The sequence below is a fragment of the Lathyrus oleraceus genome, chromosome 6 (assembly GCF_024323335.1).
Source record: "Lathyrus oleraceus cultivar Zhongwan6 chromosome 6, CAAS_Psat_ZW6_1.0, whole genome shotgun sequence".
NCBI classification, from domain to species: domain Eukaryota; kingdom Viridiplantae; phylum Streptophyta; class Magnoliopsida; order Fabales; family Fabaceae; genus Lathyrus; species Lathyrus oleraceus.
Genome location: NC_066584.1, coordinates 499,903,283 through 499,913,033, shown reverse-complemented (window position 1 = coordinate 499,913,033; position 9,751 = coordinate 499,903,283).

The window sequence follows — 9,751 nt, the reverse complement described above, 5'->3', positions numbered from 1 at the left end:
AATTGTTCGCGACGCGATCCTTCGTTCGCGGCGCGTCCTGGAGTAATGGAGGAGTTCGCGGCGCGTCCCTATGTTGGCGGCGCGAACTGTGCTGTGAAGCTAATGTTGGTGAGTTTTTGAGTACGTTGAGTTGCGAGACTCTTAGTAAGTCGCTGTAATTGTATTATAAACAATTAACAGTGATTATATGATTGTGTATGAGGTGTTTATGATGATGAGATGTTGAATTTACGTGTTTAGTTATAAATGTGTTATGTAACGATGTGATATCATTGTAATGTTGTTGTTGTTTGGTTGAGTTGTATGTCATGCTATTAATGATGATGATAACATGACTATATGATGCTGTTGTTGCTATGTTGATTATGATGCATGTTGGTGTGCATGCATTCATGAAAGGCCGATGCCTAGTGATGAACGGACTGAGTTCCAATGATGTTGTTGACTCCGGGCTTGTTGAGAGGCTTGGTTCCTTGCGGGGAACTCGGATTCTATGGTGATGAATCTGGGAGTGGTGATCCTGTAGTTGGTCACAAAATGGGTATACCGAGTCGTGTTGAGTCATGCATGGGTGTGTGTATTGCATTTGATATGTTGTTTTGTTGATGTTCATGAGTATGTTGATTATGATGATTATGATGAGCTGTGTTGGCATATGTGAAATATATTTATGTTTATATTTCTGTCGTTATATTATTATTTAATAATGTAATTCTCACCCCTTCTGCATGTGTTTATGTTCATCTATGATGAGCAATATGCAGATAAAGAGGAGTAGCTATTGTTGAGGTTTGAAGAATAAGTGTAGAGTTATTCTACAGAGTCGAGTCAAATGCTCTGGTCATGTGACACCGGGGTTATGGGATTCGATAGATAATTGGTTATTATTTACGTTGTTTATGATGACTAATATGTTGAGATGCTTTGTTGAGATAATGTTGAAACATTATTATGAATTGTTATATGATGAATGATAATATTTGTGTTGTTGTCCGCTGCGAAGTTTTAATAAAATAAATAATATGTTTTATGTTGTGATGCGATAAGTGTTATGTTGTAAGAAATGTAAACTCTTCTACATGTTGTACTCTGATAATCTATTTAAATATGTCGTTTGGGTAGAAGGGTGTTACATTAGTGGTATCAGAGCATAGTCAGTCCAGGCGAGTCATAATGTGATGTTTTCCCTGTTGGTCGATTAGTGTAAATGACACTGTCGATATTTAACGGTTGTGGTTGTGTTGTGCAGAGTATGGCTGGAGAAAATGACCGTGCGATTGCTGAGGCTTTGGCTGCTATGGCGCAGGCTATGCAGGCGCAGCAGAATCCGCCGGTCGACGAGTTTAAGAATTTGGGAAGGTTTCTGAAGAATAACCCTCCTACATTCAAAGGGCGCTATGATCCAGATGGTGCTCAGATTTGGCTGAGGGAAATTGAGAAGATTTTCCGGGTGATGACGTGTACTGAAGCACAGAAGGTGCAGTTTGGTACGCATATGTTATCTGAAGAGGCTGAAAACTGGTGGGATAACACTCGCCAGAGAATTGAAGTACCAGGTGCTGAGATGACTTGGGAAAGGTTCAAGACGGTCTTTCTGGAGAAATATTTTCCTGCTGATGTGCGATGTAAGAAGGAGATGGAATTTCTAGAACTGAAGCAGGGTAACATGTCTGTTGCTGATTACGCTTCGAAGTTTGAGGAGCTGGTGCAGTATTGTCCTCATTATAATGATGCTGATGCTGAGGAATCCAAGTGTGTCAAGTTTGAGAACGGGTTGCGTCCCGAGATCAAACAAGGCATTGGTTACCAGGAGATTCGTAGGTTTCATACACTGGTTAATAAGTGCAGGATATTTGATGAAGATAGCAAGGCTAGGACTGCTCATTACAAGAGTCTTAGTGAGAAGAAGAATAAGGATCGTGGTAGTCCTTATGCATCTCCGAATGGTAAAGGTAAGCAGAAGGTGGTAGATGAGAAGAAGCCAAGTGGGGGAGGATCTCCCATAGCTGGTAAATGTTTCAAGTGTGGCGAGCCAGGCCACCGTGCTGATAGCTGTACCAAGAAAGTGCTGAGATGTTTCCGATGCGGTCAGGCTGGTCATAGAGTTACTGAATGTAAGGATGCTGGTCCGACATGTTTTAATTGTGGCGAGAAAGGCCATATCAGTTCGCAGTGCTCGAAACCGAAGAAGGCGGCTACTGCAGCTCATACTACTGGTAGGGTGTTTGCTCTGAGTGGGGCTGAAGCTCCTAAAGAAGATAATCTGATTAAAGGTACTTGCTTGATTAATAATGTTGAATTGCTTGCTATTGTTGACACTGGTGCTACTCATTCGTTTATTTCGTATGAGTGTGCGACCAGGATTGGTGTGATTATGTCGTCCCTAGGCGGAAGTATGGTGATAGATACTCCTGCTAATGGTTCTGTGAAGACTTCTGTTGTCTGTCGAGGTTGTCATTTGACGATCTTTGAGAGAGAGTTCGTGGTTGATTTGGTGTGCTTACCCTTGCACCAAATTGATATTATTCTGGGAATGAATTGGCTAGAATTCTATGGCGTGTTTATCAACTGCTATAGGAAGACGGTGCGGTTTTCTGAAGTTGGTGAGAATGATGAGGCAAGATTTCTATCTGCTAGGCAGGTGGGGGATTTTGTGAAAGATGAAGCTAAGATATTCGCTTTATTTGCGTCTCTGCAAGCGGATAAGAAAGTGGTGAGTGTAGATTTGCCTGTTGTCTGTGAATTTCAGGATGTGTTTCAGGAGGATGTAAGTGATTTACCTCCAGAACGTGAAGTCGAATTTGCCATTGACTTAGTACCAGGTACGAGTCCAGTGTCGATGTCTCCTTATAAAATGTCGGCAACTGAATTAGTTGAATTGAAGAAGCAACTTGAAGAATTGCTTGAGAAGAAGTTTGTGCGTCCAAGTGTTTCTCCTTGGGGTGCACCAGTATTGTTAGTGAAGAAGAAAGAAGGTACGATGAGGTTGTGTGTCGATTATCGGCAGTTGAATAAGGTGACTATCAAGAATCGGTATCCATTGCCGAGGATTGATGATTTGATGGACCAGTTGGTTGGAGCTCATGTTTTCAGTAAGATTGATTTGCGGTCGGGTTATCATCAGATCCGAGTGAAGTCAGATGATATTGCGAAGATTGCTTTCCGTACGAGGTATGGTCATTATGAATACACTGTGATGCCGTTCGGTGTGTCTAATGCTCCAGGTGTGTTTATGGAATATATGAATCGTATATTTCATCCGTACCTTGATAATTTTGTTGTGGTGTTCATAGATGATATATTGATATATTCTAAGACGGAAGAAGAGCATGCAGGACATCTGAGAATTGTTTTGCAGGTGTTAAGAGAAAAGAAATTATATGCAAAGTTATCTAAATGTGAGTTCTGGTTGAAGGAAGTGAGTTTCCTTGGCCATGTGATTTCGAGTGGTGGGATTTCTGTTGATCCTGCTAAAGTTGATGTTGTATTACAGTGGGAGACTCCGAAGTCTGCTACTGAGATACGCAGTTTTCTGGGGTTAGCTGGTTATTATCGCAGATTTATTGAGGGCTTCTCTAAGTTGGCATTGCCGTTGACGCAGTTGACTAAGAAGGGTCAAGTGTATGTGTGGGATGCAGCTTGTGAAGCGAGTTTTGTTGAGTTGAAGAGGCGGTTGACCAGTGCTCCAGTGTTGATCTTGCCTAATCCTGGTGAGTCCTTCGTTGTTTATTGTGATGCTTCTTTGATGGGTCTTGGTGGTGTTTTGATGCAGAATGGTAAAGTTGTAGCTTATGCTTCTAGATAGTTGAAAGTTCATGAGAGGAATTATCCTACGCATGATCTAGAACTTGCAGCTGTTGTATTTGTGTTGAAAATGTGGAGGCATTATCTGTATGGTTCCAGATTCGAAGTGTTCAGTGATCACAAGAGTCTGAAGTATCTGTTTGATCAGAAAGAGTTAAATATGAGGCAGAGAAGGTGGTTAGAATTACTGAAGGATTTTGACTTTGAATTGAGTTATCATCCCGGTAAGGCTAATGTAGTTGCAGATGCGCTGAGTAGAAAGTCTCTACATATGTCTATGATGATGGTTCGGGAGCTTGAGTTAATTGAACAGTTCCGTGATATGAGTTTGGGTTGTGAAGTTTCCGCTGATAGTGTAAAGTTGGGTATGCTGAAGTTGACTAGTGGAATTCTGGAAGATATTCGGAATGGTCAGCAAGTTGATGTCGCTCTAGTTGATCATATTACTATGGTTAACCAGGGTAATGGTGGTAATTTTGAGATTGATGAGAATGGCATCCTGCGATTTAAAGGTAGAGTTTGTGTTCCTGAGGTGTCTGAATTGAAAAAGAGTATTCTTGAAGAGGGCCATAGGAGTGGATTGAGTATCCATCCAGGTGCAACTAAAATGTATCAAGATTTGAAGAAGTTGTTTTGGTGGGCTGGTATGAAAAGAGATGTTGCTAAGTTTGTGTATGCCTGTTTGACTTGTCAGAAGTCAAAGATTGAACATCAGAAACCGGCAGGTATGATGCAACCTTTGAAGATTCCTGAATGGAAGTGGGATAGCATTTCCATGGATTTTGTGACGGGATTGCCGAGGACAGTGAAAGGTAATGATTCTATTTGGGTGATTGTGGATCGATTGACTAAGTCGGCGCATTTCTTGCCGATGAAGATTAATCACTCTTTAGAGAAGTTAGCAGAGTTGTATATTGAGGAGATAGTGAGGCTGCATGGTATTCCATCCAGTATTGTGTCTGATAGAGATCCCAGATTTACTTCTAGATTTTGGGAAAGTTTGCAGAAAGCGTTGGGGACTAAGTTGAGGTTGAGTTCAGCTTATCATCCTCAGACTGATGGTCAGACTGAAAGAACTATCCAATCCTTGGAGGATTTGTTGAGAGCTTGTGTGTTGGAGCAGAGTGGTTCTTGGGATAGTTATTTGCCGTTGGTGGAGTTTACTTATAATAATAGTTTTCATGCTAGTATCGGTATGGCTCCATATGAAGCATTGTATGGTAGGAGGTGTAGAACTCCATTGTGTTGGTATGAATCAGGTGAGAGTGTTGTACTCGGACCTGAGATTGTGCAGCAGACGACTGAAAGGGTTAAGATGATTCAGGAGAAAATGAAGATTTCTCAGAGTCGTCAGAAGAGTTATCATGATAAGAGGAGAAAGGCACTTGAGTTCCAAGAGGGAGATCATGTGTTCTTGAGAGTTACTCCGACGACAGGTGTGGGTAGAGCTTTAAAGTCTAAAAAGCTTACTCCGAGGTTTGTGGGTCCGTATCAGATTTTGAAGAGGGTTGGGGAAGTGGCGTATCGGATAGCTTTACCGCCGTCGCTTTCTAATCTGCATGATGTGTTTCATGTATCTCAGTTGAGAAAATATATTGCGGATCCTTCGCATGTTGTTCAGTTGGATGATATCCAGGTGAGGGATAATTTGACCGTTGAGGTGTTGCCAATTCGGATAGATGACCGAGAAGAGAAGACCCTGAGAGGTAAGAAGATTGCTCTAGTGAAAGTTGTTTGGGGAGGTCCAGCTGGTGAGAGCTTGACTTGGGAGCGTGAAGATCAGATGAAGGAGTCGTATCCGGCTCTATTTGCTTGAGGTATGTTTTCGAGGACAAAAACTTCTAAAGTGGGGGAGAGTTGTAACACCCCGAATATTGTTAGAGTAATTTAAATATTATTTTAATATGATTATTTGAAGGTAAAATGAATTATTAAATAATATTGGGAATTTTTATTATTATTATAGATGTTATTTATTTTAATAATCATTAAATAAATAAAATAAATGGAATATGAAGAGTGGAATTTGATAAAAGAGGCCAAAGTGAGAACTCAGAGTGTTTTCACGTATTTTGCCTCAGAGTCAGAGAAAGGGAGAAACGCTGAAGAGAAAGAGAAGGAAGAGGAAAAGGCCAAAGATTGCTCAGAACTTCCTTCAATCCAAAGAGGTAAGGGGTCTGAACCTTATTAAACGATAATATGCGAGCAAATTCATGATATATGTTGGATTGTTGATGGATTTTGGGGATTTTAGGGAGATTGGGAAAGTTGGGGTTTTGATGGAAATTCTCCGATCTGTGAGTTTTGTTGAGTTATATGCATTATAATCGAAGTATGTTGTGTATATATGACTGTTAAATGTTGATATTGGGTTGTTAGCTGTGGGGTATGAGTTATGGCGAGTAGAGAAGCAAAGCTGCGCTGGGTTCCGTAGCAGATGACTTCTGTCCGCGCGCGATTCGCGGCGCGAAGCCCAGTTCGCGGCGCGAACTGGGCAGGATTCAGAGGAGTTTTGTAACGCATCGTTCGCGGCGCGAACCCTGCTGCGCGGCGCGTACTGAAGCAAATTAATTGTTCGCGACGCAATCCTTCGTTCGCGGCGCGTCCTGGAGTAATGGAGGAGTTCGCGGCGCGTCCCTATGTTGGCGGCGCGAACTGTGCTGTGAAGCTAATGTTGGTGAGTTTTTGAGTACGTTGAGTTGCGAGACTCTTAGTAAGTCGTTGTAATTGTATTATAAACAATTAACAGTGATTATATGATTGTGTATGAGGTGTTTATGATGATGAGATGTTGAATTTACGTGTTTAGTTATAAATGTGTTATGTAACGATGTGATATCGTTGTAATGTTGTTGTTGTTTGGTTGAGTTGTATGTCATGCTATTAATGATGATGATAACATGACTATATGATGCTGTTGTTGCTATGTTGATTATGATGCATGTTGGTGTGCATGCATTCATGAAAGGCCGATGCCTAGTGATGAACGGACTGAGTTCCAATGATGTTGTTGACTCCGGGCTTGTTGAGAGGCTTGGTTCCTTGCGGGGAACTCGGATTCTATGGTGATGAATCTGGGAGTGGTGATCCTGTAGTTGGTCATAAAATGGGTATACCGAGTCGTGTTGAGTCATGCATGGGTGTGTGCATTGCATTTGATATGTTGTTTTGTTGATGTTCATGAGTATGTTGATTATGATGATTATGATGAGCTGTGTTGGCATATGTGAAATATATTTATGTTTATATTTCTGTCGTTATATTATTATTAATAATGTAATTCTCACCCCTTCTGCATGTGTTTATGTTCATCTATGATGAGCAATGTGCAGATAAAGAGGAGTAGCTATTGTTGAGGTTTGAAGAATAAGTGTAGAGTTATTCTACAGAGTCGAGTCAAATGCTCTGGTCATGTGACACCGGGGTTATGGGATTCGATAGATAATTGGTTATTATTTACGTTGTTTATGATGACTAATATGTTGAGATGCTTTGTTGAGATAATGTTGAAACATTATTATGAATTGTTATATGATGAATGATAATATTTGTGTTGTTGTCCGCTGCGAAGTTTTAATAAAATAAATAATATGTTTTATGTTGTGATGCGATAAGTGTTATGTTGTAAGAAATGTAAACTCTTCTACATGTTGTACTCTGATAATCTATTTAAATATGTCGTTTGGGTAGAAGGGTGTTACACCCCGCCCTAAACCCAAACCCGAATCCCCACAAACCCTAATTCAGATTCATTCGTATCATTAAAAACAAACTAGTAGCAAATAAAATCTCACACTATCACAAGTGAATCTCCAAGAAAAAAATATATTAATCACAAATAATTGTTACCAAGTTTAACTACTATTCTCCTAAAAATCAAATAATCATAACGGTACAAAAATTTAGATTGTGAAGGTTTTACATACTGAACTATTTTGTCAATTTGCGCTTCTTTAATGCGAAATCTCGATGCGGCGTGAAGAAAAAACGAAAAAGCGAACAAACAATAAAAACCTGAAAGGATTTGTCACTGTTTGTGGCGGTTTTTGGCTACGTTTTCCGATGAGTTGATAATTTAGATATATACTTACCTGTATATATCTTACGTGTATTTTTTGTAATGTGTAATCACGATTCAATAGCAGTGATAATGATACAAGTGTCGTCTACTTTACTTCTGCAATCACGAATATCAAATTTTGCAGATGTTTTGAGGGATGAATATGTAAATACATGCATTCGTGTGAAATGAAATGATTTATCACTAGACACGTACTATCAATGATCTTGATAATATTATAAATATATTCCAATATCCTTTATATTAATTTAGGGTATTAATAACATATGGTCTGATAGCGAAAACCTAATAACATATGATTCAACCTAATAACATATGATTCAACGGATTTGGATTTTGGATAGCCTTTGAAATCATCTTACTTGAAAGATATGGGAATACCATCTTACTTGAAAGACATGGGAATGTGAGAGTTATAATGGATTCAGAACCATAAGGGTCCATTTGGTTCTCGAGAGGAGGGTAAGGGAGGTATTTTTACCATTTGGTTCTTGAGAGGAGGGGGTAAGGGAGGTATTTTTATCAAAGGGAGTGGAGGTAGAAGAAGAAAGATGAGAAATTTTAATTATATATATGTTTAATTGAGAGAGGAAAACAATTTTAATTACATACAGATTCAGTTCATAAGTGGAGATGTAATTTAAAATTAATTTATTTTTTTATTCATGTAATTTTATCCTAATACTCGTATATTTACATTCATAATTCAAATACAAATTCATTAACAAAATATAAATATTCAATTAAAAAAAATCATAAAATATTTTATAAAAACGTAATAATAATATATAATTTAAAAAGATTATTGAAAACTTTAAGATAATTCAAAAATGAACATCAAATTTTAAAAATAAAATAAATTTAAACAAATTTAATAAATAATAAGATGAAGATATAAAAATATAAAAATTATGAAAGGAAGATAAAATTTTATCTAGAATAATATTTTTAATCATTTTAATTATTTAAATATATAAAAATAATTATAATTAATATGAAACATCTCCTCTCTAGTCTAAATTCTCCAAAATCGAAAAAAGCAAAAAGTAGTGCAGGAGGGATTTTGCTCCCGTCCATATACCTCTCTTTCACCTCCTAAAAATTGAACCAAATACACATGATATTAAATATTCCGTCCCATTCACCTATTTACTCTCAACTGAATTGTATGTAAGAGACCTTGACATATGAGATCTTTATCCAAATTTTAAGACAATTAATATATGAGTCTTTTTGAAGATACAAAAAAACATAAAAAAAGGGGGAGTTTGAATTGAATTTCAAATATGAAACTTTTTACCAAACTAATTACAAACTAATGACATGAACAACAAAAGATAAAAATAAACAATGATTTTTATACTGGTTCACCTTTAACTAGGTTAATCCAGTCCGCTCGTCAGAGTAATTTCGCCTTCAGCCGCAATCGCAACACCCGCAACTGCAATTTTAAACCATGACATCCTTTTGAAACATATACTTGTTGACACTTTGTAGTACAAGAAAATGTTATCAATCCTGGATCACAAAAAAAAGCGGTTTGTCTATATTTCGTAATAGCGGCTATCAGAAAACATTTTGTACTACATATCCCTATTACAAACAATAGTAATTTTTAAAATCGATAACATCGTTATAGCCACTATTCAACAACACTATACAATCAAATCAATAGACATAACTTTATAAATATTAACCATGTCACCGATATTACAAAGATTGTTCTCGTCGTGAGCCATGAACTTTGAAGTGCGCTTAACATATCTGTTGAACACCGTGTGGTGAAATAATCTATCCACGGCGACCACAACCGACTTCTGCATTTTATTCGAAACCACCATTCCTAATACTTCCTTCATTTTCCCA